The 25,811-nt window shown below is 49.3% G+C and overlaps 1 protein-coding gene across 1 annotated transcript in view; it reads left to right on the forward strand.

The window, feature by feature from the left end:
* Window positions 1–25,811, forward strand: part of LOC146776065 (polycystin-1-like protein 2) — an 865,077-nt gene that overhangs the window by 194,361 nt on the left and 644,905 nt on the right. The window lies entirely within an intron of this gene.

Raw genomic sequence — 25,811 nt, forward strand, 5'->3', positions numbered from 1 at the left:
GTAGAAATTATGAATGGCGTGCTAAAAAAAACAAAGGACCCCCTGCCCAAGGGCACCGCCCCACTGAATGGGATACAATACAAACAATCACAGATATGGTTTTAAGCACCGCAAAACATCAACAGCAAAGAAATCAGAGTCCGTCATCATACATGAATGATAAGAGTAAATTAAATTCTTGATGTCTCATTCTTCTATTTTTATTATTTCATTTTAATGAATAGCGGTGTTGCTTTTCTTCATCAGCCGACGCGTTTCGTCCTGTTGACTTAGGACTTCTTCAAGGCAAGATGGTGGCACACCGACCACCCTTGATTTCAAATATGTGTATGTCCACATGACCCCAATTGATTTTTTGCGTAAATTCTATTGTTTAAACCATGATTTCTATAACGAATAATTTCCCAAAAATTCACAGATGCATAAAGACGTCCGATACGTGTCTATGATGGAATTTAACTATCATTAAACAAGAATGGCTTGATAACCACATTTTCACAGCAATATATGCCAAAAAAGCCAATAGGAAAGTTTGTCATTGATGAGACAAGTAGTGTCCAATTTGACTTATACTCAAAAGAGGCACCATCTCCCGTCCGTCCATGTTTTGATGACACGGACACGCTTCTTTAATAATTAGCCCCCGGGGGGCCAAAAATATTAAATTTGATGGGGGGCCCAGATTGGCCTCCCAGCCCCGGGGACCGCCACCCCCCGGGGCTACAAAATAAATGGGGGGGGGCTCAAAGGCCCCCCCAGCCCCGGGGACCACTACACCCCGGGGCTTTCAAAAAAATGAGTGGGGGGGCTCAAAGGCACCCCCAAACCCTGGGGACCACCACCCCCGGGGCTTTTTATATTGTGGGAGTGGGGCCGCGTGGCCCCCCTTCTGGAGCTGTCGATGGCCCTGGGGACCGCCACCCCCCAGGGCCAGCTCCTGCAGTGTCTCGGGGTGCCCACCCCCGGGACACTGCTGTTTGCTATGGCAGGTCTGTCATAGCAAACTTGGTTTGGATTTTGAAAGCGAGAGCAGGGAAATCTGCTCTCTCTTTCAAAATGCAAACCATATTGCTTTTCCACATGGGGAGCTGCATGTTAGCAGCTCCCCGTGTGGAAAAGCAATGCCGGCTCCCGAAGGACGCGGGGAGCCGGCTGGGACCATGGGGGCATTGGGGCTCCCCCCACGGTCCCCAACGTTATATATGGGCCCCGGGGGATGGGGTCCCTGGGGAGAATAGAAATTAGTGATGGGTGGTAAGTTTTTTTTTTACTGGCAAATTAGGAGTCGCTCACCCAGCGCAGTGCTCAGCGCGGCCCTTGGTGTGCACGTGCTGGGTGCGCGACTCCTGCGGGTTGGGTGCACGACTTCTAATGCGTTGGGTGCAAGACTCCTCTTGCGTTGGGTGCGCAACTCCAAAAAAAAATTGAAAAAAATAATATAAATATATTTCAAAAAATTTAAAATACAAAAATAATTAGTTTCAATCTTTTTAAAAACATTTTTTTTCAATAAATATTAAAAATATGTAATGCCATTTAAAAAATCAAATATGTAAAAATAAATAGTTTAAAAATGTAGAAAAATAGTATAAAAAAACTAAATGTAACAAGTAATATATTTAAAAATTATCATTTAAAAAACCTTTGAAATTTACTGAAAAAACCATAGGTTTCAGATATGTTATAGTTAGGAATTAGCATTTAAAAAACCTTTGAAATTCACTGAAAAAAACATAGGTTTCAGGGGCGTTATCGTTAGGAGTTAGCATTTAAAAAACCTTTGAAATTCACTGAAAAAACCATAGGTTTCAGGCACTTTATAGTTAGAAATTACCATTTAAAAAACCTTAGAAATTCACTGAAAAAACCATAGGTTTTAGGGAAAGTTATCGTTAGTTGGACATTTTACTCGTACAAAACCAGTGAAATTCCCCCGTTGTAGTTAGTTCAGCGAACTATAACTCGTGCCCCCGCAATGCACTGCTGATGACGTCACATATTACATCACTCATGACATGGTCAGTGACATCACTCATGACATCACTGATGACATCTCAAATGACATCACTGATGACGTCATCCATGTGATAAATTGATGCATCTTCTCCCACCCTAATATAACCTTTGATACACCCACTCTAAATTACAGACTGACATTCTCAAAACCAATGACACTCCAACACCAATAACTACATACCCACCAACTGATTCTTAGGCCAACACACACATCCACTCACTCACCCGTACAATCACTCATACTTATGGCCACTCAGTACAGGACTATCATATGCACTCATACATCTATATAGACACTCACACACCACCACTCATCCATAGAGGTACTCACACACCTAGTCAGTCATGCAAATAATGTATCACACTCCCATTTACTCACCTATACAGTTATACACACACCAGATCACTCACTCATTCAAATACTAGCACATTCTTACGCTCTTATACAATCACTGATACAAGCACACACTCATCCATACAGCTACTCTCATAATCACACACTCACTTATAGAGATTTATATACTCTAACACACATATATACTGCCTTTCACATACGTAGTTACTCACACATGTATTACTGAGATATACATTCACTCCCTAACACACCCATATACACACTCACCCACCCATACCGTCCATCACAGATGCACTCTTGAAACCATGCACCCAGTGAATCACCCACTCACACATCTATGCACAAAGTCACACACACCCCCACCCACACAAACACTCAGGCACCGATACAGATTGTCAAACAACCAATCAATAACTCATATAGACACTCATGTAGCTATTCACAAACCCATGCAGCCGCTTACACACCAACAGACAGACGGATACAGACATTCACACAGTTTAATCAGTAACCCATGCATTCAGTAAGATACGTTATACACCCACTCATTTTTCAATACGCCTTTCCCTATATATATTAAACATATTTCAACTTTACAGAAACACACACTCACTGGATGATGTCATCAGTGATGTAATCAGTGATGTCATTTGAGATGTCATCAGTGATGTCATCAGTGATGTCACTGACCATGTCATGAGTGATGTAATATGTGACGTAATCAGCAGTGCATTGCGGGGGTGCAAGTTATAGTTAGCTGAACTAACTATAACGGGGGAATTTCACTGGTTTTGTACGAGTGAAATGTCCAACCAACTATAACTTTCCCTAAAACCTATGATTTTTTCAGTGAATTTCTAAGGTTTTTTAAATGCTAATTTCTAACTATAACGTGCCTGAAACCTATGGTTTTTTCAGTGAATATAAAATATATATATATATATCTATGTATACATATATATATATATATATATACATATATATTCCACATGTAGCGGGATGCAACTAGAAACAACTCCACAAGCCCACTATATATATATATATATATATATATATATATATATATATTTTCTGCTCCAAAGGTTGTCCACCAGGTGAGCAGCACTCGATCAGCAGCTTTGTTTATGATAGGCATGGACGAGGATCCGCTTGTAGAAGCCGCTCCGTAGTGGAATTGCCTGACGCGTTTCGAAGCTCCATATGCTTCTCTTCAGAGGCTTTAACGGAGACGGTGTGTGCAAGCGCTGAACCTACTTCGCCATTTTCATATTGCACTCCCACCAATGGGAAGCTCGAATGAGACTGTGCATTGTGGGAAATATGGTCTGGATAGCACACAAATCTTGTCCTGTATGGACCCTGCAAGTGGACTCGTCCTCAATCCTGTTTGCCGCTGCTGGCCCACATTACTGACATGATGGTTACCATGTCAGGTGGCCCCCGTAACATTACGGGGTGGTGCAAGCTCCGCGGCAGGACGGCCGCGTGTTACATTCTGCTCCAAAGGTTGTCCACCAGGTGAGCAGCACTCGATCAGCAGCTTTGTTTATGATAGGCATGGACGAGGATCCGCTTGTAGAAGCCGCTCCGTAGTGGAATTGCCTGACGCGTTTCGAAGCTCCATATGCTTCTCTTCAGAGGCTTTAATGGAGACGGTGTGTGCAAGCGCTGAACCTACTTCGCCATTTTCATATTGCACTCCCACCAATGGGAAGCTCGAATGAGACGTGCATTGTGGGAAATATGGTCTGGATAGCACACAAATCTTGTCCTGTATGGACCCTGCAAGTGGACTCGTCCTCAATCCTGTTTGCCGCTGCTGGCCCACATTACTGACATGATGGTTACCATGTCAGGTGGCCCCCGTAACATTACGGGGTGGTGCAAGCTCCGCGGCAGGACGGCCGCGTGTTACATTCTGCTCCAAAGGTTGTCCACCAGGTGAGCAGCACTCGATCAGCAGCTTTGTTTATGATAGGCATGGACGAGGATCCGCTCCCCATTGGTGGGAGTGCAATATGAAAATGGCGAAGTAGGTTCAGCGCTAGCACACACCGTCTCCGTTAAAGCCTCTGAAGAGAAGCATATGGAGCTTCGAAACGCGTCAGGCAATTCCACTACGGAGCGGCTCCTACAAGCGGATCCTCGTCCATGCCTATCATAAACAATGCTGCTGATCGAGTGCTGCTCACCAGGTGGACAACCTTTGGAGCAGAATATATATATATATATATATATATATATATATATATATATATATACATACATATATGGGTGTGTGTGTGTACATAAGTGTGTGTATGTAGATATATATACATATATGGGTGGGTGTGTGTACATAAGTGTGTGTATGTAGATAGATATATATATATATATATATATATATTACCTACTGGCGGTCACCAGTATGTAGTTATAGTTAGGACCTAGTTACCATAGGAAAATCGCAACATTCTATTCCCAATAACTTTGGCGCTGATTGACGAATCTTCGCGAAATTTTCAAAACTTATGGCCCGCTCCGGTCCGCTCCTATCTTGAAAGTTTCGGGGTGATTCGGCAAGCGAGGGCCAAGAAAAAAGGGGGGTCCCAAAAAGAAATCAGTAAAACAAATGTGAAAAAAGAGAAAAGGGGGCAGGGTAAAAACACCCTGACCCCCTAGGCCTGCTTAGGGTGTCCCACAAGGACCCCTCAGGGCCCCAAAAATATATATTTTTGTAAAAATCGGCAAAATCCGCGGAGGAAAATTTCGAACAAAACGAAGCACGGGCTCCTGCGCTTCGTTATTAATTAGCCCCTGGGGGGCCAAAGCCCGGGGGCAATGTTAAGATTGCAATGGGGGGCCCAAAGGGGCCCCCCAGCCCCTGGGACCGACAGCCCCTGGAGCTTTTCAAAAGTTTTTGTGGGGGCTCATGGCCCCCCGCAGCCCTGGGGACCGCCACCCCCAGGGCTTGTTTAGTAAATGGGTGGGGGGCTCAAAGGCCCCCTTAAGCCCAGGGGACTGCCACCCCGTGGCTTTTATAAAAATATTGGCGGTGGCACATGGCCCCCCTGCAGCCCCGCGCACTGCCACCCCCGGGGCTTGTTTAAAAAAAAAAAACTGCCGGGGGGGGGGGGGGGGGGGGGATTGGCTCGAACTCTCCACATGCCCCGGGGACCGCCATCCCCCGAGGCTTTGCAAATTTTGGGAGGGGGGCCGCGTGGCCCCCCTTCTGGAGCCTGTGATGGCCCTGGGGACCGCCACCCCCCCAGGGCCGGCTCCTGCAGTGTCCCAGGGTGCCCACCCCTGGGACACTGCTGTTCGCTATTGCAGGGTGGGAGCCTCGTGGCTCCCGCCCTGCCATAGCAAACTGCTTTGGTTTTTGAAAGCGAGAGCAGGAAACCTGCTCTCTCTACCAAAAACCAAAGCCGATTGCTTTTCCACACGGGGAGCTGCATCTTAGCAGCTCCCCATGTGGAAAAGCAATGCCGGCTCCCACAGGAGGCGGGGAGCCATCGGGACTGTGGGGCGATTGGGGACCCTCCCATGGTCCCCAACGGAGAGGGCCAGCCCTGGGGGATGGGGTCCCTGGGGCTATCAGTGGCCTGGGAGGGGGGCCCCCTCCAAATAAATAAAGAAAAAAGAAATGGCCATGCACCGGGGGATGGGGTCCCGGGGGCCGATTATGGCCTCAGGAGGAGGGCCAAGGCCCCCTTCCAATTTATTTAAAAAAAATAAAAAAATTGGGGTCAGGCCCTGGGGGATGGGCTCCCCAGGGCCAGTAAAACAGGAAAAGAAGGGGGGCCACACAGCCCACTTTCTTAAAACAATTAAATAAAAAAAAGACTGGCATCGCGCCGGAGGCCCCGCCCCCTCCCTGCAACACTCTGCAAACGCGCCCCCTGGCGCATTTGTAGATGGGGAACTAATTCCCCTTGAATACTGGGGGTCCCTGGGGGCCAACTAGCCCACCAGGAACCTCCAGTATGTGCCAGGAAGATGCGTTACACAGAGGTGTTCAGAGGACACACTCTTTTTTACACCTCTCTGCAACGCAGCTCTGTGGCACTTAATGGAGGTACCTGGTGGGCTAGTTGCACCCCAGGAACCCTCAGGATTCAAGGGGAGTTAATCCCCCAACTTAAAAAGCACCACAGGGCGCGTTTGCACAGTGGTGAAGGTAGGGGGCAGGGCCTGAGGTGACATGTGTGCAAAAACGCCCTGTGACGCGTTTTAAGTTGGGGAATTAATTCCTCTTCAATCCTGAGGTCCCCTGAGGGCCAACTAGCCCACCAGGTACTTCCAATAAGCACCACAGAGCTGCGTTGCAGAGTGTTGTAAAACGGGGCTTAAAACGCGCCACAGGGCGTGTTTGCACACATGTCACCTCAGGCCCCGCCCGCTTCCTTCACTACTGTGCAAACGCACCCCCTGGCGAGTTGTAAGTTGGGGAATTAATTCCCCTTCAATACTGGGGGTCCCTGGGGGCCAACTAGCCCACCAGGTACCTCCAGTATGCACCAGGGAGCTGCGTTGCAGTGATGTGTTCAGAGGCGACGCCCCTTTTTACACCTCTCTGCAACGCAGCTCTGTGGCGCTTACTGGAGGTCCCTAGTGGGCTAGTTGGACCCTAGGGACACTCAGGAGTCAAGGGGACTTAATCTCCCAACTTAAAACGGCCACAGGGCGTGTTTACACAGTGTTGAAGGGAGGGAACGGGGCCTGAGGTGATGTGTGCAAACACGTCCTGTGGCGCGTCTTCAGTTGGGGAAATAATTCCCCTTCAATCCTGAAAGCCCCTGGGGGCCAACTAGCCCACCAGGTGCTTCCAGTAAGCGCCACTGCGCTGCGTTGCAGAGAGATGGTCCAGGCCGTGCCCCTTTTTACACCTCTCTGCAACGCAGCTCTGTGGCACTTACTGGAGGTACCTAGTGGGCGAGTTGGACCCTAGGGACACTCAGGATTCAAGGGGACTTAATCTCCCAACTTAAAACGGCCACAGGGCGTGTTTACACGGTGGTGAAGGGAGGGGACGGGCCTGAGGTAACGTGTGCAAACACGCCCTGTGGCGCGTTATAAGTTGGGGAAATAATTCCCCTTCAATCCTGAGGGTCCCTAGGGGCCAACTAGCCCACCAGGTGCTTCCAGTAAGCGCCACTGCGCTGCGTTGCAGAGAGGAGGTCTAGGCCGTGCCCCTTTTTACACCCCTCTGCAACGCAGCTTTGTGGCGCTTACTGGAGATACCTAGTGGGCTAGTTGGACCCTAGGGACCCTCAGGATTCAAGGGGACTTAATCTCCCAACTTAAAACAGCCACAGAGCCTGTTTACACAGTGGTGAAGGGAGGGGACGGGGCCTGAGGTGACGTGTGCAAACATGCCCTGTGGCGCATTTTAAAGTTGGGTAATAATTCCCCTTCAACCCTGAGGGCCCCTGGGGGCCAACTAGCCCACCAGGTGCTTCCAGTAAGTGCCTCTGCACTGCGTTGCAGAGAGGTGGTCTAGGCCGTGCCCCTTTTTACACCTCTCTGCAACGCAGCTCTGTGGTGCTTGCTGGAGGTACCTAGTGGGCTAGTTGAACCCTAGGGACCCTCAGAATGCAAGGGGACTTAATCTCCCAAATTAAAACGGCCACGAGGCTTGTTTACACAGTGGTGAAGGGAGGAGACGGGGCCTGAGGTACCGTGTGCAAACACGCCCTGTGGCACATTTTAAGTTGGGGAATTAAGTCCCCTTTAATCCTGACAGTCCCTTGGTCCAACTAGCCCACCATGTACCTCCAGTAAGCACCACTGAGCGGCGTTGCAGAGAGGTGGTCCGAGGCCATGCCCCATTTTACACCTCTCTGCAATGCAACTCTGTGGCACTTACTGGACATTCCTGGTGGGTTAGTTGGCCCCCAGGGACCCTCAGGATTCAAGGGGACTTTATCCCCCAACTTAAAATACCCTGTGGCGCGTTTTATGAGATAGTTTTAATCCCCCTGCCCTATTATGTACTAGGGGCTTACAGAGGAGGTCATGCTAATCACAGGGGTACCCCAACGCATAGTGTTCCCTAGTGTATGTTGGTGTTTTCACTGTATTCTAAGTGTCTTTTAGCATACCACTGGCTCTAGGTCTGGTTAGTCAAAGTCAGTTAACACCAGTACCCCTCTGAAAAAGGGTGTGGGCACAGGATGATTTTGTAACAAGGCCTCTTTCTGCTCCTCTGATGGTTCTTTCTGCACATGTCTTGCTTCTTCCTGCACTTTTCTTCGTCTTTGAGGACTTCTGTTGCTTCTTTCTGCATTTCTTTTGCTTCTTTTTGTGCGTTTTTTCTTCTGTCTTCACATGTCCTACCTCTGCATGTATAGTTAGAAACTAGCATTTAAAAAACCTTTGAAATTCACTTAAAAAACATAGGTTTTAGGCACGTTATAGTTAGGAATTAGCATTTAAAAAACCTTTGAAATCCACTGAAAAAACCATAGGTTTCAGGCATGTTATAGTTAGAAATTAGCATTTAAAAAACCTTAGAAATTCACTGAAAAAACCATAGGTTTCAGTGGCGTTATAGTTAGTTGGACATTTCACTCGTACAAACCCAGTGAAATTCCCCCGTTATAGTTAGTTCAGCTAACTATAACTTGCGCGCCCGCAATGCACTGCTGATGACGTCACATATTACATCACTCATGACATGGTCAGTGACATCACTCATGACATCGCTCATGACATCTCAAATTACATCACTGGCTAAGAGCCAGGTCTTGAGGCTCTTCCTGAAGGTGTGCAGAGTGGGGTAGCTCTGATGTTGACTGGGAGCTCGTTCCAGGTCTTTGCTGCGACGTAGGAGAATGCTCTTCCACCTGCTCTTGTTCTGCGGATACGTGGGCTCTCTACCAGGGCGAGTTCGGCCGTGCGGAGGTTCCTTTCTGGTACGTGGAAAGAGACTTTTCATTGAGATAAATGGGTCCGATGTTGTGGAGTGATTTGTAGGCGTGGGTGAGTAGCTTGAAGATTACTCTCTTCTCGATGGGGAGCCAGTGGAGATCTAATGCATGCTGGGTCATCTGCTCGTGTCGTGCGGTTCTGAGGACGAGTCTTGCTGCGATGTTCTGGATGGTTTGGAGCTTGTGTTGCAGGGTTTTGTAGATTCCGACGTAGACGGCGTTTCTGTAGTCTAGCCTGCTGGTTATGATTGCGTGGGTGATGGTCTTTCTGCATTCAGGGGGGATCTACTTGAAGGTCTTGCGGAGGATGCGGAGGGAGTTGAAACAGGTGGAGGAGACAGCTTTAATCTGGCGGGGCATGGTGAGGGAGGAGTCGAGGATGGTGCCGAGGGTTTGGGCATGGTCTGATGGAGTGGGTGGGTTTATGAGGGCAGAAGGCCACCAGGTGTTGTCCCAGGTGGTGGGGGAGGGTCCAAGGACGAGGACCTCTGTCTTTTCTGAGCTGAGCTTAAGGCACCTGTGGTTCATCCAGGCCGCGTTGTCTTTCATTCCTTCCTGGAAACTGGGTCTGGTGTCTTCGGGGTTCTTCGTCAGGAAGAGAATGAGCTGGGTGTTGTCGGCGTAGGATAGTATGCTGAGCCCATGCTGTCTGACGGTGGCAAGGGGGGCCATGTAGATGTTGAAGAGCGTGGGGCTGAGCAAGGATCCTTGGGGTACTCTGCAGTTGATCTCTGTGGGTGCGGGGAGGAAGGGTGGGAGTCTGATCCTTTGGGTTCTGCCGGTGTCAAAGGAGCGGATCCAGTCGAGGGTTGTTCCTCGTTTGCCGGCGTCGTGGAGTCTGGCTTCGAGAGTGCGGTGGGAGACGGTGTTGAAGGCAGCGGAGAGGTCTAGCAGGATGAGGGCCGCAATGTGGCCCTGGTCCAGTAGCATGGGGATGTCATCGGTGGCAGCAAGGAGGGCAGTCTTGGTGCTGTGGTTGCTGCGGAATACAGACTGGGAGGAGTCGAGGATGGTGTTCTCTTTGATAAAGGTTGTCAGCTGGGTGTTGACGAATCTCTCAGTGACTTTGGCTGCGGAGGGAAGGAGAGAGATGGACCTGTAGGTTTTCAGGTCCGTCGGGTCAGCTGAGGGCTTCTTGACCTCTGCCTGCTTCCAGTCATCGGAGAAGATGCCAGATTCGAAGGAGGCATTGATGGTCCGGCATAGTTCGGGTGCTATGGCGGCGGCGGTCCTGTGGTAGATGTGTGGCAGGCAGGGGTCCATGGGGGCTCCTGAGTGAGTGTTCTTCATGGTAGTGGTGGTGCTTTCAGTGGTAGCTGGATTCCAGGTGGTGATGGTGGGCTGGTTGTCGGTGGTAAGGAGAGGTGGGTGGCGTCTGGAGTCTGTTAGCTGAAGTTGTCGTAGAGGGAATGATTTTCAGATGGAAGTAGAAGCTGAGTTTGTTGCAGAGGTCCTGGGATGGTGTGACATTCGTGGCTTTGCTGGGGTTTGGTTAACTGCTGTATGACGTTGAAGAGTTCCTTTGTGTTACTGGAGTTGGTGTTAATTTAGTTCTTGATAAAGGTCCACTTGCTGGCTCTTATGCGCTGGTGGCATTCCGTCATGGCGTTCCTGTAGGTGTTTAGGTCTGCAGTGGTTTTCCTGCTCCTCCAGAGTTTCTCGAGGCGGCTGCAGGAGCGCCTGGCTTCTTGGAGGTCGGTGGTGAACCAGGCGGCCTTCAGGGCGTGTTGTCTGACAGGGTGCCAGAGGGCTGCGAGCTTGTCTGTGCAGTTGGTGATCCAGCGGTGTAGTTCTTTGGCTGCAGAGTTGGCGTTGGTCGTGGCAGAGGGGGGGGGTCGTGGAGGAGGATGGTTTTGAGGTTTTCCTCTGTGACCTTATTCAAGATCCTTTGAGGTGGGCGCGGGGCAGGGTGGGTTTGGGTGTGGCGGTGGTATTCAAGGTGAAGTGTACACAGTGGTGGTCTGTCAAGAGGGGCTGCGTGGGGTAGCTGTAGCGGATGTTTGTCCCTCCTGCGAAGATGGGGTCGAGGATGTGTCCGGCTCTGTGAGTGGGTGTGGTGATGAGCTGCTTTAGTCTGAGGTTGGCGAGGTTGTCCAGGAGGGTGGTGGAGTCAGGGTCACTGCGGTTGTTGAGGTGGAAGTTCAGGTCTCCGATGAAAATGTAGTCCATGGAGGCGATGGCGTGGGGTGCGACAAGGTCGGCAACGGTGGTGACAGAAGAGGCACAGGGCCCAGGGGGTCTGTAGGTGAGGGTCCCACGCAGCGTGGTTCTGGGGATGGTCTGGATCTGGAAGTGGAGGTATTCTGTGTTGGAGAGGGGGTCGCTCTTGCTGGAGGTGGAGAGTCAGAGGGAGCTCTTGTGTGCGATGGCGAGTCCTCCTCCTGGGCATTGGGGGCGGTCCTTTCTCTGGATCTTGTATCCATCGGGGATGGCGGTGGCAATGTCGGGGTGGAGGTGGAGTTGGTCCATGTTTACGTGAAGAAGGCGACGTCTGGTGATAGGGTGTCGAGCAGGTCCCAGATCTCTACGTCGTGTCTGTGTAAGGAGTGCACGTTGAGAAGGATGCACGTCGGGCTTCGGTGGTACGGGCGTCCGGCATTGGTTCAGAAGTTGTGGGGGGGCTGTTGTGAGAAAGTGCCATCTTTCTTGCATGGTATGTCCCCAGTTTTTGCTGAATTGCTGAATGTACTTTGACTGAGTGTGCCCTGGACTCCTGCCAATCAGGTGCCCAGGGCCTCTGTTCCTTCCCTAAAACCTAAAACCCAAATTGGCAAACCCTGGCCACATGTCAGCCCCTGGTAAATGGTACCCTAGGTTAACCAGGGCCTTATGACCAGGGAAGGCCTCTAAGGGCTGTAGCACTTATTGTGCCACCCTTAGAGGTCCTGTACCCTAACACAAACATACTGCCCTTGCAGGCTGAGTGTCTGGGTACAAGATAAAACAAAGAGTCAACATGGCACACATCCCTGTGTGCCATGCCCACAACCTACACTGCCCTGGCATACATCAGCCACCCCTCTAGCTGGGTGCCCTATGCCAGTGGTGTGGGCACAGGAGCATGAGCCCTGGGCCCCTACAGTACCCAGGTCCATTCCTGGGCTTTGTAAGTGCAGTGCTGCCATTTAAGAGTATATAGTGCTGGGAGCTCGTCAAACACGAACTCCACAGCACCATAATGGCCACACTGAAGACTGAGAAGTTTGGTATCAAACTTCTCAGCACATTAAACCCGCACTGATGCCAGTGTGGGATTTAATGTACAAAGCACTACAGAGGGCATCTTAGAGATGCCCCCTGAAACCTAACCTGCCAATCCACGTCTTGTTTGAGAGGCTGCCTAGGCTGCCACACAGCAGACATGTTGCTGGACCCCTGGGTGGGGAGCCCCCACTCTCCTGGGCCTGCAACAATGCACATCCTGGGCGAGGTGCTAGGTCTCCCCGCCCAGGATGGGCAGGGGGAAGCTTCAAATGCATGCCGCCTTTGTGAGCTTCTCCAGGCCACTTGCTGTACTCAGCAACAAGCCCCCACCGTTTCTGACCCCCACTCTGGCGGGAAGACTGGCCGGAAACCCCAAGTAAGGACAGGGTATGTGCCAGGCTCTGCCAACCCCACCCCTCAGGTGGGGGAGGCGAGGTGAAGCACATCTCCAGGCTCTCCCCATCTTGAAGGTGGGAAGCCCTGCCCAATCAGGACTAGGCTACTGCCCCCCTCCCACAGGAGAGTGGCAGAATAGGGGGTGTACCCACCCCAGAGCAGGGACACATTGGTCCCTGCCCTTTACCTACCTGTAACGCCCCTAAATCTAGTATTTAGGGGCACCCTGAACCTTCCTTCCTCAGATTCCAGATTCCAAAAAAGCAAAGAAGAACAAGAAGAAAGAAGACCTGCCGTGCATCTGCTAAGAAGAGGAAGACACCAACTGCTTTGACCCCAGCCCTACTGGCCTGTCGACCCTCTAACCTGCTCCTGCTAAATCCCGGCCCTTTCTGTGGCCAGCAACCTCACAAACCCCGGAGGACCTGGCTACCTTGTGACTCTGAGCATCTGGGACTCCCACAAGCAGTGGTTCTGCTCAAAGCAAGTATCTAACCCCTGCCATCAGCCCGGAACCGCGAACCCTGCACACTCTGCACCCACCAAGCCTGGCCTGTGCTGGAGTGGACAAAGACCCAGAGGACATTCCCCCGGCGACTGTGACCCTGAATCCAGCACCCAAGGACCCACCTCGACGCTCCTGACGATGCCTGCAGCCTCAGAACCAGGGCCCCCCCCAACCGCGATCAACAGAGGTTAAGATTTCCCAACACCAAAAGGCACCCCTGCACCTAGTGCCCTGCGGCCCCCTGCGCCCGACTCCTGGGTACCTACCTATCCTCCAACTACCCAACTTACCTCTCGAAGTGGTGGTGGCACCTGAAAAATCTTCATCCCCGAGCTTGCAGCCTTTTTTCGTCCTTGAGCTTCTCCATTGCAATCCATTGAGCGCCCGAAGGCTCAAAAGCACCCTGCACCCAGCCGCCCGAGTGGCCCTGGCAGTGTAACTTCTACTCCTACCTACTTCCCCATTTGCCCTGAGCAAGTGACCAGGAGCCCAGCTCCCACAGCCGCGTGGCCTGCTAGTCAGCAGCCACCAACCAAGGACCCCCTGCCTTCCATAGGATAACATTGAGCCTAACTCTGCACCCGGCCGCCCCAGTGCCGCTGAGGGTGTAACAACTGTACTTACCTGACCCTGGGAGACCCCTGAGTCTGTTCCCAGAACCTTAACTCTGCCAGTCGAGTACTTACCCAAAAGCCGATAACTCACTTTTCTTCCATAGGGTAACATTGACTGGTTTCTTCTGAAATTTCTTCCAAGTGTGGAGTTTCTAAAACTTTAAATATTCACCTAAAATCAACCGAGTAACGAAAATGGAAATACTCACCTGCTATTAGGAGAGACCCCAGTGCTGGATCTTGGTGCCCAGCACTGACCCTGAAAAATACTCACAACCGTACTTACCATTAACCCAATTTTCTTCCATAGGAAGCCATTGACTGTTTTTCTATGAAATTTCTTCTGTCAATTTTGCAAACTTATAAATATTCCTAAAAAATCACCTGTATAGCTTAAACGCAGTTTCTCAACTGCTTACAGGTGGTACACTAGTGCTGGATCCAGGATCCAACACTGACCTAGAAAAAGTAACCATAACCCCACTTACCTGCTAAGTGAATTTCCTTCCATAGGATAACATTGGTAATTTGATCAGAAACAGTTTCTAAGTGTCAACTTTTAAAATAGCAAAATATTACAACAGTAACTAAATCGAATGTACTCACTTGTTTCCTAGAAAAGTAATCCTGAAAATAATCAATTGCATATAACTTAAAATTCCCATTGAGCTCAATAACTATTACCTACAAAAGTCAATTACATATTGCAAAGTGTTTAACTAAAGCATCTCATTCTGAGGAAGTATATTTTAATACCTATTGTTGGTTCTAAAATAAAATAACCATATATTTTTATACAAACCATTGGCCTAGAGTTCAGTTCTTGAGTGTGTGAGACCATCTGCTGACTGAGTGTGTACAACAAATGCTTTACACTGTCCTCTGATACTGCCTTACTGCACGACCAAGCTACCACTTTAGAGAGTAAGGTTATATCTAACTTTAGCCTCTGTCAAACCTCTGGGGACTGTGGACACTATACACACTGTACCTATTTGGGAACAGTATATATAGAGCCACTTTCCTACAGCTGTTGATGGTGAAGGATTGTCAGCAGTGTCGGCAGGAGAACTGGCTGTGGGTGGTGTTTGGCGTCACTCGCTGGCATCTGTTGTTCCTTCCGGGATTGAGTGCGAGGAGATTAGCGTAGTTGTAGTGGTGGGAGGTCGTAGATCCAGGGTTCCTGGTGCTGGCCACGGTCAGGTCGCGAACGGGCTTGCCTTAGGGGCGCCTTTGGCGTGCCAGCAGCGCGGCCGCACAGCGGCCGCCATTAAGTAGGGGTGGGGGAGGGAAGCGCAGCTGAGAGGTGGGAACCGGCGGTGGGAGGAGCCGCCGGGGCAGCAGCGGCGGGAAGGGCACAGAGGGCAAAACGGGCATGGAGAAGGAAAACGGGCTAAAATAGAGAGAGCACTGGCACAATAAGACAGAGAGAGAACACAGGTACAATTACTGGCGCAGCCAGCAGAAGAGCAACGCTCTCTCACTGGACCATCAGGGATGCGGCGCAGGAAGGAGCCTGCGGGTGGAGGAGGGCCTCAACACCTACCTGAGCAGCAGCGCCCAGAGCACAGTGCCGGAGTGGTGGCACTTGACAGTGGAGATGCGGGGGGAAAGCAGGTCTCTGCTCAGGAGGTCAGAGGTCTTGCTCGCACTCCCTCTCAGCGGCCGCCATTAAGTAGGGGAGGGGGGAGGGAAGCGCAACTGGGAGGCAGGATGTGGGAACAGGTGGGGGGAGGGGCCGCAGGGGCAGCAGTGGCGGGAAGGGCACAGTGGGCAAAACAGGCACGGAGAAGGACAAAGGGCTAAAACAGAGAGAACACTGTCACAATAAGACATAGAGAACACAGGTATAATTACTGGCATAATAAAAGACACAACAGAGATAGAGTGAGGAGGCTAGAAGGAAGACAGAGAATGGGCACAAAGGACAGAAAGACAGCACAAAGACAGACACAGACAACAGCTTCCTACAGAAGAGCAGGGCTATCCCACTGGACCACCAGGGATGAGGCGCAGGCAGGAGCCTGTGGGTGGAAGAGGGCCTCAACACCAACCTGAGCAGCAGCGCCCAGAGCACAGTGCCGGAGCGGTGGCACTTGACAGCGGAGCTGCTGGGGGAGAGCAGGTCTCTGACCAGGAGGTCAGAGGTCTTGTTCCCTTGTGGCTGGAAAAAGTTAGAGATGGTGATGGAGAGAGAATATTACAGAGCAGTGACAAATCCAGTGGGCAAGGGTCCGTGGAACCCACACTCAGCTGGTTAGTTCCACACATTATGGTGTTTTTGCATCTTTCACTATTAAAAGTAGATTCTAAATTAAAAGGTGGAAAAGAAAAAAGAAAACAATTCGATGGATGGCTCTGTCATTTTGACAGAGCCCTGCACCAAACTGTAAACAGCATTGACTGGAACTGCCATAACAGTGGTTCCTGCCAATGCTTTAGAAATTACTGCTAGCTTGGCAATAATTTGTAAATATGGTGGGAGGGGTAGTCCCTTCCTGGCAGACGCAAAGTCCTTCGCCAGGCCAACCATAACTCAGGCCCTAGTCTGGAAAATTGAAGTAAAACATTTACAGCGGGGCAGTGCAACAGGCTATAGACAAAGAGGGCTCCACAGTGCCAAATAGCCAATGGTTGAGGTACGAGTGAAGCTGTTGGTTATTGGTAGGAAAGCCCAGAGTGGAAGAAATTAGAATTTTGTGTCCAAAAAAGGTCCTCTGTCGGCAGGATATTTATGGCACCCTTACCTGGTTCAAGTTCTCTACATTCACACTAGGCTGTTTTTTGGAGCTTGGGTTCCTCCATCGTGGCAAGGTTCCAGGTAATAGTTGAATAGGGCTCCATGAGGCAAGATACCATCTCTGCAAGGTCTAGCTGAATCCTTTCCTTTCATAAAACTTTATTTCGGTCGAGCGACCATAAAAGCTTGCATAGAAAAACAGGACATTAAAATTCATGTCACTTTAAAATTATACAGTAGTTACCATACTTATTTACATGGATCTAATTACAGCACCTACATGGATCTAGCAGTAGAAACAAATACACAATGACACCTCACCTATATACAATAATTTTTGAGCTCATATAGGTTGAGTAATTACAAAGACTGGGGCACTGGCTGATGGAACAAAGCCTGATAGAAGCCCATGAATAATAACAGACATGGTCCAAATAGTATAAAATTGTCTAATAATGTAAAATAGCCATGCAATGTCAGTTCCTTAGTACACATTATGACTAAATAAAACCAGACAGTGATTTATACTTCTAAAAACATGCCGGCTTAATTGTTTTTTTGTGGATTGAAGCTAGTGAGGAATAAAAATTAATTGCGTGACCTACAGTTTATGAGGACAAAATTAATGTTGTTACTGTTTGGTCCTATCTACAAACTTCCAGCGCCTGCGCCACATAGAGGTCAAGAATCACGATACAGCAAATACAATGGGTCTGCAGGTGTCGTATTTCAAAACTCTGAATGCCTCTGCACAGTGTGCAAACCCTAAATTTCTGCACAGAGGAACAATCCAAGATTTCCTTGCTGATTTATAGGCTGGGCAAGAAAAGATAACACGAAACTCAGATTCATCCTCCCAACTGCAGACTGGGCACTTCCTCCGGACCGCACCCGTCCATTAACCGGAAAAGGCGCGGAGCGGAAGGGTGCCCAGTCTAAACTGAACATAAAGTTTCCTTGTCAGGGGTGGATGGATATCGTCTAGAAAAGCCTCAAATAAATATTCCTCCTTCAGAGATAGGAATTTAGCTGTCAATTGTCCAATGGACGGGTTCCCTAGCACCTGTGCTAGCTTGCTCATTCGATAGGCATTCACTAGATCAGAAAGGGAAATTGAAGGGCAAGCTTCCTTCGGTTTAGTCCACAGGCTCGGTTTGCCCAGCCTGCTGCATTCTTTTTTTACATGAATGAACCAGGGGTTTTTTACCACACCAGGAATACTCAATATCTCCTTCAGTTCCGTTCTGTAAACAGTCAGCTCGGGTGTCACCCATAATCTGCGCCACAACATGATGGGTTTCAATCTTATTTCCACCCCAAGTGGTCTGATCCCCAGGTCTAGCCGGAGTGGGATGAGAGGGATGCTGAAAGGGAGACCCAAAATTTGCCTCATAAAGCTATTTTCGACTTTACGCAGAACTTGACAGCAGCAGTGCTGCCATAATTCGGCCTCATATAGTGTCGCACCTTTGGCTTGCATCTTGTAAATCTCTTCTACGGGGCCAGCAGGTTTGGAGGAAGAGTTTCTTAATAATTTAATGATTCCCCCCCCCCCCGATGTCTGCGCTAACCTAAGTTTCAATTTGCCAATTTGTGGGCCCCACTCCATATTTTCTGTCAGGGTGACCCCTAAATATTCAAATACCGGCACCCTGTCCAGTCTGGTGCCATCTAAATTGGGGTTGGGGCGAAGTGTTTTAGGTGGATTAAAAACCATAAACTTGTTTTTTTGAGTATTTATCTCCAATCCCCGTTTATTACAAAAGGTGGCAAAACTGTCCAAAATCCTTTGTATGCCCATAGGGGATTTGGACATTAGGAGGGTATCATCGGCAAACATGATAGCGGGGACCTTGGTGCTGGCCTGTTTGGGTGCATCGTTCTCCCTCACCTCAGTAAGTTGGGCCAGTAAAGCGTTGACAAAGAGGCAAAACAGGGTCGGTGCGAGCACACAGCCCTGCCTTACGCCTCTGTCAACTGGAGACCGCATAGTCATTTCTCCTCTTTTCCCACATCTCACCTGAGCAAAGTTTGAATCATGTAGTCTAACAAATATGGTCAGGAGATAGGGAGGAATCCCTAGTTCTCTAAGTACCTCCCACAGTTTTACTCTGGGCACTAAGTTGAAAGCCGACTTTAGATCTACAAAAATTACATAAAGGCTTCCACCTTCCATTCTCACTGTTTTCCACAGAATTAGTTGTAGTCTATAGATTTGAACAATTGTGGAGGTGTTCTGCCTAAGCCAGCCTGGTATGGGCTTAGGATCGCGTGGTCATTCATCCAACCTTGTAGGTAGTTGAGAATTGGTCTCGCGAAGAGCTTTTGTGCCACGTCAAACAGACTGATCGGTCTGTAATTGGCTGGTAGGAGAGGGGAACCTTTTTTGAAAATTGGGACTATTTCGGCTCCTGCCCAGGTTTCGGGGATTGGTATACCCTTCAGAATGGCATTGAATAGGGTCTGTAAATAAGGTCCCCAAATTTTTGGCTCGTGCCGGAAAAGATCTCCCGGGATCTTGTCTAATCCAGGAGCTTTGCCGGACGAGAGTTTGTTTATCGCTCTGACCACTTCTGGCAGTGTGAACTGTGGCACTTCTTCGCAGCTATCCCTGTAAAGTGATGGTGCTAGGGGGGGTAGGAGCCCAGAGTTTCCTTGGTGGTGTCCAGAGCCTGAAAGAGCACTTCCCACACTTCCGCGGCTATGTTGGGTTCCACTGCTAGTTTGCCCTCACTACTGCCCGTGCTGACTATTGACCAGAACCTCTTCGAGTCTTTAGAGGTTAATGCAGTTTTTAAATCATCCCATCTGTTCAGTTCCCACTCCTCTTCTGCTAGGCGTGTGATCTCTTTATACGACACCCTCTTTAGTCTGATAGGTGGTTTATTGTTGGCTTTTATAGCCGCCAATAGATCCTGCTTGGCCTTGGAGCAGCTATCATTAAACCAGGAGTGGATTACTACTTTGTCCCTTTAGTATGCATCTCTGGGTGGAACATGTCCGCTAATTTAGATGTCATTCCTGCGTGCAATGCTGCAATTTATTTAAATAAGTCAGGCGTGGGTGTCCCTGAGGCCAGTTCACTTAATTTTGTTAGAACCGGGGCTACGGCTGCATATAACGCAGACAACTTCCCTGGAGACTGATATATTGACTCTCATTTTAGTCTTCTCCTGTTGTTAGCCAACGTTAGCCTACTATCTGCGGTGGGGGTAGTGGTCGTGGCAGCTCCCAGGTCTGGTAAATCCACTACAAGGGATAAAGCGTTATGATCGCTGTCATGGCGAGAATATGCTGCAAAGTCAACAACTATGTGTCAATGCTTTGTCTCCACTAGGATATAATCAAGAAGGGAGGCTAGGCCGGTTCTATTAAAAGTGGACTTCCCTGGTGTATCTGAGGCTGTCCGGCCATTGCATGCTCTCAGAGAGTGTGTCAGCGTAAATGCATTTATCTGGATTGCCATTGGGGACCAGGCCTTTATTGGTGTAATTTGTGGTTCAGGAATGGACCAATATGCATCCTCATCATTAAGGATTGAATCGGTCATATCGGGAAGTGGTTCAAATTGACAGTTAAAGTCTCCCCCCACTATTACCCAGGCATTAGGGGGAATCGTGGGGATAAAGGAAGTCAGGTGGTTAAACGTTGGCGATTCCTTGGTCACACTAACAGGATGGGAGTAAATGGAGGGTGAGAGCCAGGGCCATGTTGTTTAGGAAGCTATGCACAACACATTGGATGTCGTTGGAAAAAGAGTCCAACTGTTTGACTGTACAGCCAAGATGGGAACCCACCCAAATGCAGAGGCCCCCAGAGGGTCTGCCCCTTCCTCCGAAGGTGGCTAGGATGTTAAATGATGCGAACTCTGCCCTGTGCAAATCTTCGCGTGCCCAGGTCTCTTGGAAAAAACAAATGTCAAATTTGTCCACAAATAGTCCCCAATCCGAACAAGATAATTTATTTTTCAGGCCTGCAACGTTCCATGATAAGACTAACTTCCTCCCTGTGTTTTGTGGGGCCTTATCAACAATGCATGTACGACTTTCTTTTGTTTGTGTGCCTCCTAATGCGGCCTCAGAGACGTTACCCAGGGTCCCACTAGGTAGTTTTGCCCCTATCTCAGAGTGTTTTAAGGAATGGGACACTGGGGATAGCAATAGAGTAGGGGGCCTTTCCTATTCTACTGCGCAGTCACCGACTCCCCACTGCTTTAGGATTTGCTCGCCCCGCATGCTTGCCCTTGCCCCATAGCTATTATGCTCAACTAGTTGATCTGCGCTAGGCACCGCGGCCTTGCCGTATTACCCTCTGGTTGTTCCTGTGCAGGCTTTGCCCTCCCCCGCTATTTGTCAATCCACTTCTTCAAGTCCCTCAAATCTGTTCAATACTGGTATATTGAACAGTAGGGGGCTCGGTGGGGGGTACCTGTGGCTGTCGGTGAGCACCTAAAATGGTCTATGGATGTAGTATCCCTATCTGGTTAGTGAGCACGTGGAAAAAAATAATCTAAAGGTACAGGTTGAATCTCCGTTCGTGGGCCCTGGGCTCTCAGCTCATGTGTCAGTAATCAACATACATACAGTCTGGGGATTTCTACACAGTCTCACTTGTTCAGCTTGGGGCTGGTTCCGACCCATCCCACTCTACGGACCATAATAGTTTCTCCCGCTCTATCATAGGGTAGCTGCCTGTGCCTTGCCATCCAGAACAGGCTTTTATTCCTGAGTTCCAGGTAGGATTCGTGCTGGCTGTTTTTGAGAACCGGTACTCCTGTCAGCACGACCACATATGGAGGTGCAGCTGGGGGCAGATTAATGGTTGGTTGTGTCGTTGCTTCTGAGCTACCCATTATGGCCTCTGCCCCGCTGCACCATTCGCAGTGCTCACTAGACCCTGCTTGAATTGTGAAATTTTTGTTTCTACCCTGGAGAGTGTTGGCTAGACTGTTACTCCTAGTGTTGGGCGTGGGGTTAATAGCTAAAAGTTCATCAGAATGGGTTTGCGCCTGTTGTTGCTCTGATCTAGATAGTGTCGGCTTAACTGATTTGACTCCCATACTAGCTTGGTTGTTAGATCAATTGGCTCCAGATGGATTAGTAGAGTCCTGACTCCTAGGGATCCCTTTACTGTCCATAGATGTAGAACTTGTCATCGCTGCCTGGCAACTAATATCAGTCCCCCTCGCCGCAGGCTGAGCAGGGTCATTACTCATGTTTGCTGCCCTAGTGTTCCCTAGTGTCTCCAGATTATGTAAGCGCTCGGCTAGTGGTGCAATCCCTTCTTTTATAAGAATTTTAATTTGGGCCAGTAGGTCTCCAACTATATTCTCAGCCCAAATAGGGTAAACTAGATCAGTTTGTATGCTGACAGTGCAGTCTCTTGCTGCATTGGAGATGATCTGGCTTTCTTGCCCTTTGGAGCCCTCCTGCTTACTTGCTTGCGCTTACCGGCGGTAACCTAGGAGCGGTGGTCGTTTTTTGGTGGGACTGCTTTGCAACACATGTGCGCCTCCCCATTATAGTTGTTATCCTTTTTACCAGGCCCACCCCACTCTTGGTACAAGGTAGACACTCACAGAACTGATGGTGCAAACGGAATTACATTTGCCAAATAAAAAGAAAGGGTGAGAAAAAAAGCGGGTAACTGCGGACTTTAGTGATAGAGAAAACAGAGCTGGGTTAGTCAATTGGCCCAGTCCAGTATTGCACAGATGATGGTTTGCAAAACTCTTCCCACGTGCACGCATGACGATCTTAGGGTCCTCCTTTGGTTGGGCAAACCACAGGTACCATGAAGTGCACGTCAAAAAAGCACCCTTAAGCCAAGAATTGTCAGAAATCAGCAATGTCTTACCCTAGACGATCCTTATCCTTGAGCCAAGAGAGGTGGCCCTGCCCTGCCTCCTCCTGGCGATGATGGGCAAGGACGGGCCTGCCCTTGGCCCAGACTTCGCCCGCGCTCGTCCTGCGCCGTGGGAAGAATTCGTCAGTAATGAGGGCTCAGGTGGCTCCTCCCCCTCAGGTGACTGCAGGTGGTAGGCTCACTAAGCAGTCTGGGATTTGAAGTCCCACCAGAGCGTGTGAGCAGGTGAAGGGGCCTGCGTTTCCGTCGGGGCCAGTGTGCTGCTTGAAAGACTATGTTGAAGGAGCACAGATAGAATGACAGCCCCCTCTGGAGCCCAGCAGATGAAATAGATGAGCCCCGCAGGATACAGCGAGTCCTGCACCGCGGGAAGAATTCGGCAGTAATGAGGGCTCAGGTGGCTCCTCCCCTTCAGGTGACTGCAGGTGGTAGGCTCACTAAGCACTCTGAGATTTGAAGTCCCACCAGAGCGTATGAGCAGGTGAAGGGGCCTGCGTTTCCATCGGGGCCAGTGTGCTGCTTGAAAGACTGTGTTGAAGGAGCACAGATAGAATGACAGCCCCCTCTGGAGCCCAGCAGATGAAACAAGTGAGCCCCGCAGGTCGTCAGTGCATCCCGCGCCGCTGGAAGAGTTCGGCAGTAATGAGGGCTCAGGTGGCTCCTCCCCTCAGGTGACTGCAGGTGGTAGGCTCACTAAGCACTCTGGGATTTGAAGTCCCACCAGAGCGTATGAGCAGGTGAAGGGGCCTGTGTTTCCGTCGGGCCAGTGTGCTGCTTGAAAGACTGTGTTGAAGGAGCAAAGATAATGACAGCCCCGATCTGGAGCCGAGCAGATGAAACAGGTGAGCCCTGCAGGTCGTCAGCGCGCCCCGCGCCGCGGGAAGAATTCAGCAGTAATGAGGGCTCAGGTGGCTCCTCCCCTCAGGTGACTGCAGGTGGTAGGCTCACTAAGCACTCTGGGATTTGAAGTCCCGCCAGAGCGTGTGAGCAGGTGAAGGGGCCTGTGTTTCCGTCGGGGCCAGTGTGCTGCTTGAAAGACTGTGTTGAAAGAGCACAGATAATGACAGCCCCGATATGGAGCCTAGCAGATGAAACAGGTGAGCCCTGCAGGTCGTCAGCGCACCCCGCGCCACGGGAAGAATTCAGCAGTAATGAGGGCTCAGGTGGCTCCTCCCCCTCAGGTGACTGCAGGTGGTAGGCTCACTAAGCACTCTGGGATTTGAAGTCCCACCAGAGCGTGTGAGCAGGTGAAGGGGCCTGCGTTTCCATCGGGGCCAGTGTGCTGCTTGAAAGACTGTGTTGAAGGAGCACAGATAGAATGACAGCCATCTCTAGAGCCCAGCAGATGAAACAGGTGAGCCCCGCAGGTCGTCAGCGCATCCCAGCTGAATCCAATTTGCTGCTTTAGAAAACCTCAGAGTGGGAGAAACCTGAATCTTCAGCTCAGAAACAACACACCTTGGTCAGAGATCGGCTTGGCAGTTTGTCCCGGCCCTCCAGAGGTCTTCGGAGCCAAAAGATTGCTAAGTAAAAGTTTCCAGGGGTGGTAGGAGAAGTCCAGCCAGACAAAAACAAGGGCTGCAGGCCCTTAGGAACATTACTCGAGGGTCAGGACTCACTTCAGCGAAGGCCACTAGCAGGGTCCAGGGCAGGTCCAGTTAGAAATGGTCAACTGAGCAGCTGCAGAAAAATGCCTCTTGAATTTTGTTGTGTCCCAGTAGCTTGGACAGGAGGTCAGCCTTATAACCCTTGGAGTCACTTTTTTGTCCTAGGTATAAGAGAGGGCCGATTCAGCCTTCAGTGCTCCTCTCAGGTCACTAACTTGTGGGTTAGGGGGACTTCTGGCTCCTCCCTAACCAATGGGGTAAAAGTTCCCAGGTGTAACGTTGCCCACTTCCGTAACAGTTGCTGTCTGTTCTCCTGCAAAACAATCCTACAGTGCCCCTCCCTCCTAAAATAATTTTTTTTAGAAATAAGATAATATTTTGTAAATCAACTAATGTACTTCTAGGTTCGTTCAAAAAATTGCAAATCACAATGGGGTTGCAGAACAACTTGCCTAATGAATATTCTCTAGGAAGCTTGCAGTTTTCAGTTGCCTGTGATTATCCTATGATTGCATTCCCAAAAAATTTTTTTTTTTAAAGCAGCAGCTTTTTTAAGTCACTCCAGTTGCTTTATAAATAAAAAAGGTTATGACCTTTATGGGGAGCAGGCAGTGGTCCCCTGGACCACTGCCTTCTCTGTCGGAGGCTACCAAAACAATTCTTAAAGAGGAAGGGGTCCTTAGGACACACTTTTTGTCTGCAAATCTGTTACCACCCCAGCTTGGAGGGGGAGGACTGGTAACTCATCAATGGTTTGCAACCATTATTTTTGTCATAAAACATTGATATGTCCCTTTCCAAATTAGAAAAAGGAGCGGAAAGACATTTTCTTGCCTCCTCTTATCTGCGATTCAGAAAGGATCTCAAAAGTTTTTTTACAAGCCAGAAAGATAGTTTCAAGTCTCAAAAGGGCTTTTGTACACAAAGAAAGCCCATTGCGGTTGAAAAAACCTGTGATTTTGCAAATCACAGTGTTCATGATAGCAATAGGGCTTTGTACCTGGGGCCTTTCTTATTTTATGTTCTATGTTTAGTTCACAATGTGCTAAAGGTGTGTCATCTGACAGTCTGCTTCGAGTGATGAAGATGTGCTATCAAAAATATGGTTGGGAATTGTAAGAATTTGGGTTATTGTTTGAGGGGGTGGAAGCTCCACTCAGACAACAACCACAGTGCTCGTCAGGGTGAACCACAAAAGCCACTAAATTAACCTTTATTCAACAATCTGATAGCTTGGCACAAAAACAGTAAGGGTTAACTTAAAGGCCCTGTGTAAAGTATTTGTGCAGCACTCAGTTATAAAGTGAAAACACAACACAGGAAACAACCCAAACCAATTTAGCGAAAATAGTGAGAATTGTGAAGAAAACAAATGACAGCAAAACAAATTAAATTCAATCAGTAGGACGCAAGTTACATATTTTTTAACATTTTTAGTGAAATCTAGAGTCAAAAGGATCAAAGCCCCAACCATGGGCATCTGGTAGTGAGATACCAGAGCAACGTCAAGAGTTAAGGCCAACAAAAAAGAGCAGGTGTCAGATACAAAGGGTGGATTAGGCCCAATCTTGGCTTGCCTACAGACTGCTGGATGA

This window comes from Triturus cristatus, chromosome 12, assembly GCF_964204655.1.
Source record: "Triturus cristatus chromosome 12, aTriCri1.1, whole genome shotgun sequence".
Lineage (NCBI taxonomy): Eukaryota > Metazoa > Chordata > Amphibia > Caudata > Salamandridae > Triturus > Triturus cristatus.